At 44.3% G+C, this 16,406-nt stretch overlaps 1 long non-coding RNA gene across 1 annotated transcript; it reads left to right on the top strand.

Annotated features, from left to right (window-relative positions):
- Positions 1–806: 806 nt before the first annotated feature.
- Positions 807–16,047, top strand: LOC137352356 (uncharacterized). Its single transcript, XR_010969688.1, has 2 exons — positions 807–891; positions 13,215–16,047. It is a non-coding gene; the product is annotated as an uncharacterized lncRNA (long non-coding RNA).
- The last annotated feature ends 359 nt before the right edge of the window (positions 16,048–16,406 follow it).

Below are 16,406 nucleotides of genomic sequence, written 5' to 3'. Positions count from 1 at the left end.
TCTTAAGATGCTGATTCTGTCAGAAATCTGAGTCTACTAACTTGCATAATGTAGACAACAGTGCCACAAACAGTAGGCTAGACATACCAGGGGGTGGTAGAAAGGGTAGGTAAATTTGAGGAAAGGGTGGAGTGAAGGCATAACATCATAAAAAGGGCTACATTTGTTTAAAGGGAAGGCTCTAGTCAGGGGGAAACAATGGTAGATGCAGGATAAGGAAAAAAGCAAGTATCTATCTTTTCAGAGGCTGATGCTGAACTCCTGTCAGAGATCAGAGACAGGAGGGTAAAATTGTTGGAATAGGTGAGATGAAGCTATCAAATTTAACAGCATGGTTCATGTGAAAGGATTTGCCTGTGGCTTGAGTGGCACCTTAGCCTCAAAGACCTCCTTGCATATGGAAAGAGGTTTAATACCACAAGATCAGCAAGTTTAAGTTATTAACTGAATATCAGGACAGCAAGCAGAAAGGCAAATGAATATTACTTGCCCCAATGTTCAAGCAATACCCATGGAACTTTTTCTCCTGCCACAGAAGCAATAGAACTTGGCAGCACTCGTAAAATATCTTACATCCTGTAATGCATACTACACGAAGTCGGTCATCCAAAGTCCTTGCTCCCTTATACCTATTCTTACTACCATCTATTCAATGTATTATGACAGATTGTAATTGTAAGATCTGGAGACTGAAGCAAACAATTAACAACATGCATTCCTCCTGCAGAAAATACAGCACTCCGTGCCAGGGAAAGGCAGGCCACAAGGGACAAAGTGCATAAATCTGTACTTTAACTCACCATGAAGAGGAAACACTGGCAATCATAGGACTGAACTTTGATCTGGCATTTGGGATAAAGAATTGGAAGTCAATGTGCTTTCAGTGAGTGAGTATGTAAACCTTTTTGTTTTATATAATGTTTCGAAGAATTATTCCATGACTCCACCAGCCACCATTTCAGCAACAGATTTACACAACATAATTCTCTAGCACAGACTCCTGCTCATACAGATCTAACAGAACAGTTTTTTCCCTCAACATGGATCAAGCCAGGAAACCGATGCAATGGATTCATGATGACCACAATATTGCAATCCTGATTATCTCTGGCAATACTAATAACCGCTCGCTTAGATCCGACTTAAAGTCCTGACGCCACAACTGTGGAATCTGTGACTCTCTCTGTCCCAACCTAGGAATTATGGAGTCAATAAGTAACAGAGGGGAGTCTGAGTAAGTTTAATGGTGTATAGGCTTAAACAGTAGTGGAGCTGAAAAATAGAAACATCAGGAACAAGGTAAAAATAAATGCAAGAGGGGCTTGAGATAAAATGGAGAAATACTGAGTGTTATTGAACAGGTAACACTAGAGCTGTAGTCAAAAATAGAAACATCAGGAGTTACATCTTAAACAGCTGGATTGACACTGTAAAAACCTACCTAGAAGAGTAGGACAGAAAGCAAACAGGAGAACCATATATTAAAAATTAGCAGTGGAAGCAGGAGTTAATAGGAATTCAGAATTACAAACCGAAACACTGGGAGTAACAATATAGAAGCTACACAAGTAGCAGCAGCTGGACTAATAAAAGCACAAGCATCAGGAGAAGGACTTAAAGAAAACACAAGCACTGGGAGGTAATGCTGAAAAAAAGAACAGCAATAATAGCAGACTAAAAGTTTTTTAAAAAAAATAAATAAACTTTAGGAATGGGACTAAAGACACAAATACCAGGAACATGAGCACAACAAATTTGTAGTGAGGAAGACGTGATCAGAATTCAGACTTTCAGTACCACTTCAGAATATGCCATTGGTTTGAACCACTCTTTCACATCCTTTTTCCTAACCTCCCAATTCCAGCTGTGTTGCATACCATCCTCCTGCTCCTCACATCTAGTTTGTGGCTCCTATGTTGTGCTCTTTCTTTCTCAATCCTCTCTCTCTCTCTCTCATTGTCTACTATTGCTATACTCCTGTCATCTCCTCTAAATACAACGGTTGCCACTAACACATGGTGGTTCTTTGCACTACTGTCTGACACTTATATCATGCACTGGATATCATTTCCTCCTCTCCCTCATTCCAATATCAGCCTACCTAAATTACTAATACCCTCTGCTGGACCTTTTTTATTTCCCTTCATGACCCCCTCACTGACCCAGTATTTCCTTCTCTCAAGTTGTGCCTATATGCTCCCCTCTGGCTGTGCCTCCAATCTGCCTCTCTAGCTGCACCCTTCTACCCCTTTTTGTGGTAACCCTTTCCCCCCCCCCCCCCCCCCCATGTTCCATTCTCTCTTTCCCCCTATTTTCTTTATGTAACTGTCCTCTGGTTTCCCTCGATTCCTGTGCTTAGGCTGCTCCTCTCTCTGGCTATTTCCCTCAGCTCCCCACATTACCCCTCTTTAGCTACATTATTGCCTCACTGTAGTTAATCCCTCATGCCTTATCAGTAGCTGCCTGCCTCTCATTACTTCATCTTTGACTGCCCTTTACCCCTTTATTAGCTTTGCTCCACCATTCTCATACCCCCTCCATCCCCCAACTCTCTCCCACCCTCCCCCCAACCTCACAGCTTTTCTGGCTACCACCAATCATTTTTCTCTGCCTGTCCCTCAGCCCTCCTTTCTTCAACTGCTCCCATTCTCCATCTCTGGCTTCCCTCAATCCCCCACCCTCATTGGCTTCCCTCTCATTACCTCCTAGCGGGGCCCCCGTTTCCCCAATGGGCTACTACATCCATATATGAAGACTGAGCATTAAGGATCACATCTCCATAATGGAGACAGCCCCAATTTCCAAGTGTGAAAATGCATGTGTTGTTGGCATATGATCCTCCTTGCTCAGTTGTGCTCAATGCAATCTGTCCAAGTGCTAACAAGGATATTATACCCTTTCATCTATCATATCCTGATCATCCATAATAGTTTTATCCATTAATGAACCCACCTATCTTTTGACCTTCTTTCTACTTTTTGTTTTTTTTTGTTTGTTTTTTGATCCAACATGCTGCTCTATGTAATTTGTCCCTTTTTATTTCCTTCTATTTTTCTTTCTGCATTACAACAGTGACTACACTTCAAAATGTACTTCATTGGCTGTAAAGTGCTTTGAGATGTCCAGTGGTCATGAAGGGTGCTATATAAATGCAAGTCTTTCTTTGCTTTTTTAACACCTTTTATTTTAGCTTTCTTTGGTTACTTTTTGTTTGACTGATTTCCTGCCCAAATTTGTTTCCTTTTAACCATCTTATTAAGACACTAGTCTGTGTTTTGCTATGCTTTTCATTTTTAAACAGAATATTTGCTTTCATTCCTCATGCAGTATAATAGCAATAAATCCATTACATTTTACTTCCTTTGTTCAATTTTAAATAGTTTCCCAGTTAACTTCCATAAGATTTCTCATAGCTCTAAAATCTTCTCTTAGGAATCTATTTTAACTACTGGAAGATTGTAAGGTGATGGTAGGGGGGAGGGGGGCGAGAGGGGTGAAGGGTGAATGCACAAAGCAAATGCTGGAATATATTTGGAGACCGAAGCTATTTTAATTCAAGGATCTCATTAACATGTCACCGGTCTACAAGTGCCTACTGGCCTCTGTAAAATCAAACAGGCCACCAACATAGAAGTAGGTGTGTGGAAAGGGGTTGCAGAAGAGTCACATGGGAGGGAAGAGCAGGGGTTGGGAAGTTCAGAGCAGGGGAGGCTATGACATTTCCTGTGGAGCATGGAGCATTCCTGCTGTCCCTGGCCTTGCAAAAGAAAGGAAAGAAATATATTAGTTGGGCTTCATCTTCCCAGTAATTTCAATCCTTTCTGGCTTGGCAAGTGACTTCTCTTCTCAAGCCTGAGTTAAAATTGCAGTCAGAAACTGATGTCATTGAACCCTGATCTGCAAATTTAAAGATTGACCTTCCAACCTTTGGTTGGACAGCTTAGCTGTCCACCTAGAAGCCTGAGTAAAAATCATGGTCACAGGATCCAGAGGCTGTTCAGTTTCTGCTGCTAGGGTTAAAATTGTCCTCAAATCCTGTACAATGATGTTGTTGCTTTTGACATGACTTTGTCAAACATATCAAATCTAACAATATAATGGAGCTCAAGTTGGGACCTTATATATAAAGTAGTCACTAATAAACCCAATAAGGCATTCAGGAGAAATTTCTTCTGAGGTGAGAATATGGAACTCACTCCCACATGGAGTGGCTGAGGTGAATCACATAGCTACACTTGAGGGGAAGCTGGATAAGTAAATTAGAGAAAGGAATGGGTTATCTTAATATGTTGCGATGAATGCATTCTCTATTGTAGTAGCTTCCCCAATGTGTATAAAAGAGCTCCTTATGAAATATGTTGGTGTTATGAGGCCTCTTAAACTATCAAAATGGTGTCCAAGGCATGTGTGCACACTTCTGACAGGAAAATGTAAAGGGGTTAGTGTATCTAAATCTAATGACTGCCACCAACATGCAGAGCAGTCAGATCATGATGTTAGTCAGTGTGTAACACTGATTTGATGCCATTGCTGCAAATGTGGAGCTCCACACACCAGCCCTCACTCATCTAGTAGCTTGTCCTGTTGCAGTTGGTAAGCATTTGAATATCTGCTCACAGACCTTAACAACTCATGTGAGATGATAACGCTTCTTCCTGCACTACATCCAGATCTTTGGGGCTGCACTCCTGGCATTGACCTCTGCCACTATCTCTTGCACTTGCCATTTGCAGATGAGTGTGGAGGGCGTCTGCCTCCCCTTGACCCCAAGGATACAGGGCATCTTTCCTTCTTTCTGCCTCTTCCACCAAGACCTCCATTTGAAGTGTCTAAAAACCTTTGTGCATACTTTCTCCCATGGTCAGGTCTTGTTGATTCTTCCACAGCACAATATTCAGAATGATATCAGCACCACCAGCAACCATAATGCACCTCCCCTTTAAGAGGTGCAGACTAGTTTTAAGTAGTGCTGAACACCAACAATTTTGGGTCCCTTACTGGTGTACATTGCCAATGAGCAATGCATGGAGTGTTGGCTGCACACAGCAATCATCGGAATATGCCAGCAACACAAAGTTGATGTCATGCTTGTAGTGCAATCAATGGGCATGGGTTAATCATGCATCATGATCCCTGCACCTGTTTTGGGGGGTGATTATCCAATTTAATTTCTGTTGTATCTTCTCAACTCTCCCTTCATATGCTGTGAACCCATAATTAGATGCCAATAGTAATATCTTGCTCAGTGCATATACCTTGAACTCAGTATTTTATTCCAGATGCTCCTCCTGCAGCTATAAAAACACTTGAGCCTACCTGTCAAAGGATTACTTTTTTGACCTTTCAGCAACTTATTACATTAACTTCCTTTCTTTTCTTTTTGTTTCTCCCTCCTCCCTTCCTTAATCCATCTCCTGCTGCTATTTACCTCAAGAACATTGATACCAAGCCTGTCCCATCTGAACAGCTCTCCCCCCTGCAGTTTCACCAGGACAGGACAGATGTCATTAGGTGTTGCACACAGCTGTATTGTTCCCTGCTCACTTTGCAGTATAATGTAAAGTCCTTTTGTTATAGTAAGTAATCCGTGCACTCAATACATAGCTCATGGCATGCTGGGAATGCTGTTGTGTCAGGGGATAGACTGTCCATTTTCAGCAACACTCAAAAGGCTGATTTATCATTCTTGGAGCTCTTGCACAACTGCAGGAGATCAATGATTAGAATAATTTAGAAGTGACCCATTTAATGGCACGGCTTTGGAGCTCTCTGTGCAGGAGGTCCTGCAAACAAGGGTCGCTCTTTTTAGAGGTAGGCTTTCAACTCTGGAATGAAGAACAAAATGAATAGTGGTTCCAAAGGAGTGAATTCTATCTCACCATGGTCAGAACACTGAGGGAGGTTAGAAATTTGCTGGGTTGCACAAAATTGACAAGGTAAATGAGTTAACTTGCTTATGGGCTGCACCTGAACCTGACTGTGACCAAGGTCCTAGTGGAAAAATTAAATAGAAATATAGAAAGGACTGCAAACCAGTAAAAGGGGTAACGGGTCTGGTTGGATATTATGGTAACCAAAAGATAAGGAAAAGAGATAACATCAAAGTTACAAAAAGTGATAAAGGTAACATAAATATTCTGCTAACTGAAAAGGTTATAGGAATAATATATCAATTAAAATAAAGCAATGTGCATATCAGCAAAAAGTGTAACTATAACAGCTTGGGGGCAGTTACCCAGATAAAAATTATGTACATGAATGTAGGTAGCACAAGAAATAAAGGGTAGGATGTAGTAACCATTTCAGCAACCTAGCTACTAGTTTGGCATGAAGGGTAGCTAAATATTGCAAGCTATAGGATCTTTTTGAAGGGCAGGAAATTGGGAAAGGAAGAGAAGTAACCATTAGAATGGTAGAAAGAAAGGTGTTTGGTATGGGTAATCTCTAGTGATTGTGATCATACTAGGAGATTTTAATTTTCACATGCTGAGAATAGCAGAACTGCTCAAATAGTAAAGGTAATGGATTTCTAGAATGTATTCAGGACAGTTTTCTAGAACAATGTTTTAGAACTGACTAGTGAACAGTCCATACTTGATTTAGTGATGAGTAGTAAAGCAAATTAGTTGTCTACACCATTGGGCCAAAATTCACAAGCGAAAAACTACTCAGTAAGACTTTTTGGTTGAAACCATCCTTCCAGGTGTAGAAGGTAATTTTGACTTTGTGCAATCGTGTTATGACCGATATCAATTCAGCTGCCTGTTATAAATCTTCCAGTTTTCATTTCCATTGAATTCAAAATTGGGAGATGTATAATGCACAGCTGAATCAATATCGGTCATATTACACTCATAAAGCCAAAAATACCTCTTGGTTAGAAAAATTTCCAGTCAGCACACAGGTTTAGATCGTCCATGGGAATTTGAGATTCTGGGTGAATTTCTGAACACAGTCCCAGGTCTCACATTGCAGCTGCAATGTGAGACAGTATATATTCTTTGTTTCATATCACAGAAAGATAAACTATAACTGATTGAAATTACTGAATCCAACCATAACTGTTGCCCTGTATGTTCAATTGCTGTCAGCAAAACAAATATGCTTCCTGACTCCTGCCTGTGCTCATCTCCAAGTTTTTTGCTCTGCCCACCTTTGAAGAAATTAAACAAACTCACATGCAAAAACACGAATTTGCAGTTCAATTTGTAATGGAGCTGAATTTTACCAGCTCCCTGACATCAGGGATTGTGGTTGGGGGGGACCAGAAAATACTTCTGGGAGAGGCCCACCACAGTCCCTGACACTGGGAAGACCCTGCCCCATTTTACCAGCGGCAGCGGGACCTCTGAGCAGCCACTTGGCAGCGGCACACCAATTTAAATATGCAAAGTGCTACTTACCTTGTTTTATTATGCATACCGCTGCCTCTAACGACACTGTTTGGCATCGTCAGGTGAAGAGGGGTCTCCCTCATGCCATCCTGTTCACAACTTATAAAAGCCAGCGGGATAACAATTGCAGTCATTGGGCCATTTGCAGGTAAATCTTACGAGATGGGTCTTAACTCTAAGTGTTTTCAGAGGTGGGAGGGGGGATGGTAGTATTGGGGGAACAACACTGCAGGCATCAAGGGAGGGGGGGATGATGGTACTGGGAGCACAACTCTGCATACATGTGGGAGGGGAGTGCATTAAAGAGGGCACAATGCTGCAGATGGGTAGGGAGGTATTGCATACCTGCCCTCCGTAAAGGTCATCTGCACTGCGCCATTGATAGTTTGTGAGTGAAGGAGCAATGACAGTCCTGTGTGGGGAGGGTGCCAGAAACGGTAGGCATATAAAGGTTATCTGGCTGGGGGGGCAATCCATGCAGCTGCTACAATTGGAATGTGGTCATGCTGTGCCACTTAGTGGGAGCTAAGAGGGGCAATGCCACGTCATGTAGTTGCTGCCTGATATGAGTCAACATCAATCTCTGCCCTGTTAAGTAACTTTGAAAGTGAAGGAACCAAGTTGAATTGCAACTTGGGGATGATTCACCCGATAATCATTGATCCACTTGTTGTGAGGATCCACATGCGGCACAGGCAAAACCAGCAGGCAGGTGCAGCCCACATACAGGCTCCTGGTCATGAGCAGCAACAACCCCAAGGAGAACTTGCCAATACAGATACTGTGCATCTACAGGTCCCACATGACATACCTGCAGATGTCAGAACGCCAGTGTCAGAGGTGACTGTGGATGTCGTGAGAGGCAGTGACAGATCTGTGCCCTGGTCAATGATGACCTGCTGCAGTGGGCATCCTATGCCTATGGCCCTCAACGTGACAGCGGCTCTGAATGTCTATGCCTCTGCATCATTTCAGGGGCCCACCGGAGACCTTTGTGGGGTCAGTCAGCAGTGCACTGCTGCATCAGGGAGGTCACCGATGCCCTGTACTGGAGGGCCGGTGACTATGTAAGCTTCATAATGGACCCTGAGAACCAGGCCCAGAGGGCCACCAGTTTCGGCTCCATGGCAGGATTCCCACAGGTGCAAGGGGTCATAGATTGCACCCATGTAGCTACCAAGTCTCCTGCCAGATGACCAACTGAATATGTAAACCATGAGGGATTCCACTTGATCAATGTGCAGCTTGTATGTGCACCAGAAGTGCTTCATGCAGATCTATGCCCACTGTCCAGGCAGCTGTCATGATGCCTTCATCCTGTGCCAGTCTCAGCTGCTGTTGCTGTTCACTGAACTGGCTCAGAAGGAGGGGTGGCTTCTTGCAGACATGGCTCCTGATGACACCAATAAGACACCTCACCAGTGATGCAGAGGAGATACAATGCCAGCCACAGAGCTACAAGAGCCACCATTGAGCAGGCGATCGGCATGTTGAAAATGCGCTTCCACTGCCTGGATAGATCCGGTGGTGCCCTGCAGTACGAGCCAGAAAGGGTAGCTCATACTGTTGCTCTTTGTACTCTGCACAACTACGCACTCAATATGGGGGAGGCTTTGCAGGATGAGGAGAGAAGTGAGCAGGACTCTTCCTCAGATGAGGTGGATGCTGAGGATTTGCAGCAGGAAAGGCACATGGGAGGACAGAGCATCCAGGCACCACATGCAGGATGAGCAGCAAGCCTGGGATGCATGGCAATGCCTTATTGATCAAATAAATAACACCATAAAAACCGCCATGTGCTCTGTAAGCCACACAGCACCCTCACTCACCTGTTGTGCAGCAGCCTGCAACAACTTTGTCTCAACCATTACCGGCAGCAGCAGACTGAACCATTGTCCATATCACTGCAGCCATGGAGACGCACGTGAGTTATGCTGGTACGGCATTGATGTTGTTCCATACATTGGCAGTTCTGAAAGGCCAATGATGGAAAGGGATGAGACATGAGTGGTACACACTGGCACACGTCATTCACACATTAAAAACAACGCACATGTTGGTGAAAAACATTGTGATATACTTATTTACATGGTTGTGGCACCCTGCATTCCCACTTCTGTCTGTCTTTTTTTTTAAAATGCTTACAGGGGCTCCTTCGTGGTGCCACCTCTGTGCTAGCATCCTGACTGGAGGAAGGCTGCTGATCTTATTTGCCTTTTGGCTGTGAATGACTTTGGCAGTTGTCCTCTGTGCGAGGGGCCCGGCTGGCTGGGGGAATCCTACATTAGTGCAAAACTCTTCAGATGTCATGGCTGCTGGAGTTTGACCCACTGGTGGAGGGGCTGTCATCCACATTGGAATCACCTTGAGGGTGAACTGTAGGTATGGTGCAGTCTCCATGCCCCTTGTCAATCTTTTGCCTTGCCACTGCTGATTGGATGTCATGACCACTGTGAGGGACTGCAGGTCAGTGCGAATCAATGGAATGTGGCTCACCAAGAGGGCCACCGCCATCTCCATGGATAATACCAGGCGCTCATATGCCTGGAACATGGTTGCTGTCAGGGTTGGATGGACTCTCCCATCAGCTCAAGGATGCACATGGCCTGTGGTACCTCTGTCAGATGTTTCCAGGACTGCTGCAGCTTCAGCTTTCCCTGTGCTGTCGACAGCAGAAGGCCATCAGTAGGCTGAGGCTCAGACTAAGCTGGGCCATTCAGAGCCTTCCAACTGTCAGGGGCCTCAGCTTCCTCAGCCTCATTCAGCTTCTCTGGTGCGTGTACAGTGCTCTCACCAGCTTGCGTCCTAGACCCTTAGGCCAACCGCATTCCCACCAAGGTGATTGTATCAGTGCTGGTGCTAGGTGTGGGAGTGTCGGGATGTCTCTTCTTTCAAGATGGGGGAGGTGTTGTGGGCTGCCAGGCTCGATGCAGAATGCTTACTTTGAAGATACAATGGGGAAAGCACACTGTCAGTCTTGATGCGCATGTCATGATTATGACAGCATTGTATCACACAACAGTTTCACAGTGATCATCATGTATATGAAATGGACATATATTCATCCAGGGCCCTGAGCTCTACATCCCTGAATGAGCATTCCATATGAATTGCTGAGATCTCCAGTGCCACCTCCTCAGCATCTGTGAGCCTTCTACTATCTGGCATGCCTCCACTGGTACAACTGCACCCACCGCACCACCCCCTCCCTCCCCCCCCACCCCCTTTCACTGTGGCCCCTTCTTAGCCTGGAGGAGCAAGGAGGCAGATATTAAACATGGCAGATCAACAACACGCCATGTCACGAGCAAGAAATGCTGGAAATACTCAGCAGGTCAGGCAGCATCTGTGGAAAGAGAAGCAGAGTTAACATTTCGGCTCAGTGACCCTTCGGAACTCGAAGTTCCGAAGAAGGGTCACTGAGCCGAAATGTTAACGCTGCCTCTCTTTCCACAGATGCTGCCTGACCTGAGTATTTCCAGCATTTCTTGTTTTTATTTCAGATTTCCAGCATCCGCAGTATTTTGCTTTTATTACATACATGTCACAAGAGTGCTGGGCACAAAGGTGGGGAAAGCTCAGTGTGCACTAAGTGAGCCACTCATGTAGGTGCCATGCTCTGAGCAGCAGACAAGGATAAGTTCTATTTTACATTCTTCCACTCTTGTCACTTCTTTCTTCCCTGCCCAACCTCTATCTTTGGCATGGCAATGGCACACATGTGCCACTCTCTATGGGCACACCCAGGTTCAGTGGAGCCTGATCTAAAATGCCACTTTTGCGAAGCACAGCAGATTGTTCATCCTCTTCAGGCACTGGACCCAATCATGCCGGATGGCCCCACAGCTACTGACCTCCTCTGCCACCTCCAGCCAGGCTGCCTTGGTCAAGTGGGAGGGCCTCTTCTTGAATTTGCTGGGGAAGTGGGCCTCCAGCCTTGCCTGCACAACCTCGGAGGAGAGTGAACAGGGCCACCTTGGAATGTCTGTCTGACACCATCTTCAAACTTTTGGGGTGTCCAGACAGAGATGAGTCCTTTGCAGATAAGGAGTTCTTGTGCTTCTCTCAGGAGCTCTGAACTAGCAGTGGAGGCATTTTTGATGTGCTGGCTGCCCTTTAAATAGAGCCCGAGCACTTGAAGCTCACCTGATCCGACGCCGCTACTGGTGCTCGAAATCCCGCCTCCTCCTCATTTGGGGGGAGGGGGCAGCACGTCACCTCTATTATAATCCACCGCACTGTGAGCTGCCGCACTAAATATCACGGCGGTTCTGCAACGGATGGTCTGCACAGGCAGACCACCATTTTTAAAGCCCAGGGTAGTAGTATTACACCTCCAGATCATGGCATTGTGTAAGTAGGTATAGGGCAGTGCGAGTCACCACATAAAATAAGATACTCAGACTACTTATGGGAGTAACAGATGCCACTGAACCCAAGAAGGTGTCTATGGCAAACCCAAATTAGTAACATCTCCACTTTGAAATTGAGAGAATTTTAATTCTGGGTATTTTAAAACTGAAATAAGTCTATATTGTCACACTGCAACCAATTCCATTCCCCCAGCTTCCCTACTCCTGCTCTTACCTTTTCCCAGCACAAATTTATTCCGCCAGGTTCTCACTCAGTTGGCCTCCAGCTTAAGTAGCCCCTTAGGGAAGAAAAATACAGCTGTTTCTTTATGCCTGCCAAGCAATAACACAAGTCAGCCAACAGTTTAATATTTCAGAGATTTTGATATCCTGGGGGTGATAAATTGCACTCATGTAGATTTTTCTACCATCTTTAAAGAACTAAGTTATGCTTTATTTAAATCATTTTATGAATATTCAAATGGTTTGTGATGTATTACTAAACTGTTTGCCTTATCAGTGGGATCTTGCAATGATTCTCAAAGTTTAACAAATAATTAGAGAAATTTAGAAAACAAGCAAAAAAAGAATTTATCTGGGGTTAACATTGATCTTCCACTGAATTAGGAGAACCGCCGAAGAAATTTCCAGTGTTGAAGCTGGTTTGTAGGTGTATAAGTGTCTTGAAATTTGCCTACATAATAGGAATTAATATATTTTAAATATATTAATTAATGCTCAGAAGAATTTCATACCACAATAATTTGTTTTGCGATAGCAAGTCCAAACACACAGAAACACCTCAAAGCACTTTACAGGACAGTGGAAAAAGAATAGACACTAAGCAGGAAGTGTTTAAAAGCAGGGAGGGAGGTAACCAAGTAGAGGTACTATGGGAGAAACTTTGAAAGTGTGAGGCATAATGGTTAGAGGAGCAATCACCAATAGTAGAGTGGAGGGAGGGGCGAATAAGAGATAAGCCACAGTCAGATGAGCAGCGTGTGTATAGAGATACATCTGGAGAAGATCACTGAGTTTGGGTGGGGCTAGGCCATGGAGTGATTTTGAAGACTAGCATAAGAATCCTAAAGTCAATTTGCTGAAGCTTGGGGAAGATGGGTATTAAAAGGGTGAAAATTTGCTAATCCCTGAACACCAGTGTGGAGATTGTATAGGCAATTAACCAGCACTTGTTCTTTGTGTTGCAGGCAGCATGCTAAATTTCCTGCTGCTTTATATGATATGTGCAGCCAGTGTTATCCATGCAATTTATTGGATCAACACCTCAGCAGGGGGCCCAATATCATGAGTGGCTAATATTACTTAAAAGTACCTCAGAGTGGAGGTGCATTGTGGATGCAAAATGTTATGGGTGTCATTTGAAAACTGAATCTGCTCTGTGCTGTGTATGCATACACTTCTTAATTTCTCCTCTATCTCCTCACAACCCAACCATTTTTCATTTCAGATTCCCAAGACCTGGAACCTGTCCAGTAGGTGGTGGAAAAGGAAGAAGACAGTGAAGATGAATAGACGTTGTTACTTGATCTTGTGCTTACAGACACCAGCTCAGATACCAACACTGCATGTACTTTTAGAGGTTCGGATAAAGAGATGTACACACGGTGAGACACCGGGCACAAGTGTGCAGGAGCCAGGGCAGAGGAAAAGGATAACATAAGTGCCAGCTCACCCAAGGGAAAGGTCACACCCTGGCATCTGAGACTGAACCAGAGCATTCGCAAACATGGTGTCAAATTTGACCCTAAGGCGAGTTTCAGATCACATCCAAACCATCACTAAGACCACCTACCTGCACATCCATAACATTGCCTGACTCTGCCCATATCTGAATTCATTTGCTGTTGAAACCATCATTCATGCCTTGTTACCTCTAGCCTTGGCAATACCAGTGCTCCCCTGGCCAGCCTCCCATCTGCCATCCTCCATAAACTAGCTTATCCAAAATTCTGCTGTCAATCAATCTGTTATCCAACAGGTTAGTAGGATAGGGCGGCAGTGGTTAGCACCACAGCTTCGCAGCTCCAGCGACCCAGGTTCAGTTCTGGTACTACCTGTGCAGAGTTTGCAAGTGATCCGTGACTGCATGGATTTCCACCAGATGCTCTGGTTTCCTCCCACAACCAAAGGCTTGCAGGTTGATAGGTAAATTGGCCATTGTAAATTGCCCCTAGTGTAGGTAGGTGGTAGAAGAATTGAGGGAAGATGGGGATGTGGTAGGGAATGTGGGATTAGTATAAATGGGTGGTTGATGATCAGCCGAAGGGTCTGTTTCAGTGCTGTATCTCTCTATTACTCTGATAGCTGAAGTACTGCCCCAAGGGAGTGGCAGTGGCTCCATGAAGCATAAGCCTGCTTTCATCTCAGGATGACAGCATGCATGCTCCCACTCTGCCTGTGCCCTTGCTGTTGCCTGTCAGCCAGGCCAAAACAATGCAACCTGGAGCCCACCTTCAAAGCTCAAAGCTGCTCGAGGTTGCACTCCAAGGCCATCTGCAGTCTCCTCAGTTAGAGGTCAGCAGATTTCCACCAGCCATGCTGCAACCTTTGGGGAAGCACCTCATCAGAGCACTAGGAGAAGCAAATGTACATGCAAGACATGGAAGATTAAAGGAATGCACAAGGGTGATTAATTTATTTTTGCAAGCATTGTACCATGATTGAATTCATAAATTTGGATTGTAATGTGTATTTTCTGGTTTTTAATTTATGTTCTCAAAGAGAATGATGGTCAGTGATAGAGGGAAGCGAAGGAGTGTGGGACTGTTAGTGAATGGGAAAGTGTGATTGAGGTTACCGATATTGCTCATTAATTATTTCATCACTTGGCACCCAGGCAGGAAGGGGCTGTCTACATTGTAGCCTCTTTTCCTCTTCCTATTCTTCCACTCTCTGCACTTCTTCCTCCTCTTCCTTGGGCTCCTTTTCCTCAGCTTTTCACTTGATAAGTGGCAGTAAGAGCTGTTCCCTCATAATGGCCAGGTTGTGCAGCAAGCAGCATACTACCACAAATCTCAGCTGAGTACTACAGGGCTCCTCCAGAGTGGTCCAGGCAGCAGAAACGTTGCTTGAGGATGCTGGCAGTATGTTCTATAATGTTCCTTGTGGCACGATGACTCTCATTGTAGAACCTTACTGGATCATTTGAAGCATGGCACCTAACAACACATCACTACTCGCTGGAGTGTCAGACAAAATGTATGCTCAGCCCATTGGGTGGAGCTTGAACCCACAGACATCTGAATTTGAACTGCAAATGCTACCATTAGGACAAGCTGATGTTAAATAGGAAGTAATCGTGGAGCAAAAGCCTAGATATTTGTTTCAGGTACTTTAGGGATCCATTTCGAATCTCCTAATTTAAGTCCCATTATCATTCTATGGGAGGAACGACCAACTTAGAGCAATAAACCAAATGCAAGGTTCACAATACATACAAGAAAGCCAATATTTTTTTAAGAACATAAGAAGTAGGAGCAGGCGTCGACCACACTACTACCCCTTGAGCCTGCTCCACCATTCAATAAGATCACAGCCGATCTTCTCCTCAACCCCACTTTCCCACCCTGTTCTCTGTGCTTATATGATTACATCAGAGAAGATGCTTTTTCAAACCAGCAAAAAAATAATTTTTAGCTGTCAATGCTGACATAGCTGTGGCTGTATGTAATATTTAATTCTTTGACTTTGATTGCATGCATGTGGTTGTTATAGGAATAGGAGAAAAACTATTCCTGGGAGCCTTTTTCTATTTGCTATACATATAAAGCTATTGCATATGGTATAAACAGATTTCTACAGAAGTGTTATTACTTTAAGAATGGGGTAAGACCAAGTAGGATGGGAGGGAACATTCCAGGCCTCCTGTTTCTTCTGCTGCTGTGACCTTGTACCTCTTTCTTCACAACTGCTACATCTTTATCATTATGCATTGTTGATGGTCATACAAGAAACAAAAAATTCGCTAAAGATTGTATGCAGTGAGAAAATAGTTGACTCTGGTCAGGCCAGACAGTATTGTCTCCCTCTCAGTCCCTTGATTACCTGTTATATGGTCCCATCTTCCATGATAGTTTCTCACCTTAAAATTGTTGGGATATTGCCTTAGCTCTTTGAATACTAGTTAGCATACTGCTCAATATGTAAATAATTTAGTATTCATCACAGGAAGTGATGCAAGCCAACATGTGATATAGTTGCAGCTGTGTTTGTCAGCGCTTAGCGTGTGTATCTTGGAGCTCTCCTGTAATTCTGTAATAAAGAACCCTACATTCAACTTACCTTTTATCCTCCGTGTTTGGTACATTTGTGTTGAGAATGCAATAACACAATATGGTGGCAGCGGAACACAACAGGGTAGCAGCGATGCAGAGGTGCTCTACGTGCTAGGAACGGTGGCAGCATTCGCAAGCACAACATCCTGGATGATGGCTTCTCTTGTGTAAAGCCATAAAAGCCTGGGACAACACTGCAGATCGCTGGAGGAAGCGGTGGTGGCGCAACATAGGGCCAGATTCGAAGATCACACTCAAAAAATCGGTGAAAGCCCCTCCTGCAGCCAGAGAGCTCAGGGCGTGGAAGAGATCCAACGCTGCAGACACAGCAGAGCTGCATTGTGTTTTCCTTTTATTGAAAACTA

This window comes from Heterodontus francisci, chromosome 3, assembly GCF_036365525.1.
Source record: "Heterodontus francisci isolate sHetFra1 chromosome 3, sHetFra1.hap1, whole genome shotgun sequence".
Classification (NCBI taxonomy): Eukaryota; Metazoa; Chordata; class Chondrichthyes; order Heterodontiformes; family Heterodontidae; genus Heterodontus; species Heterodontus francisci.
The sequence above is the reverse complement of the archived record's forward strand: the minus strand, read 5'-3'. Positions and strand labels throughout refer to the sequence as shown.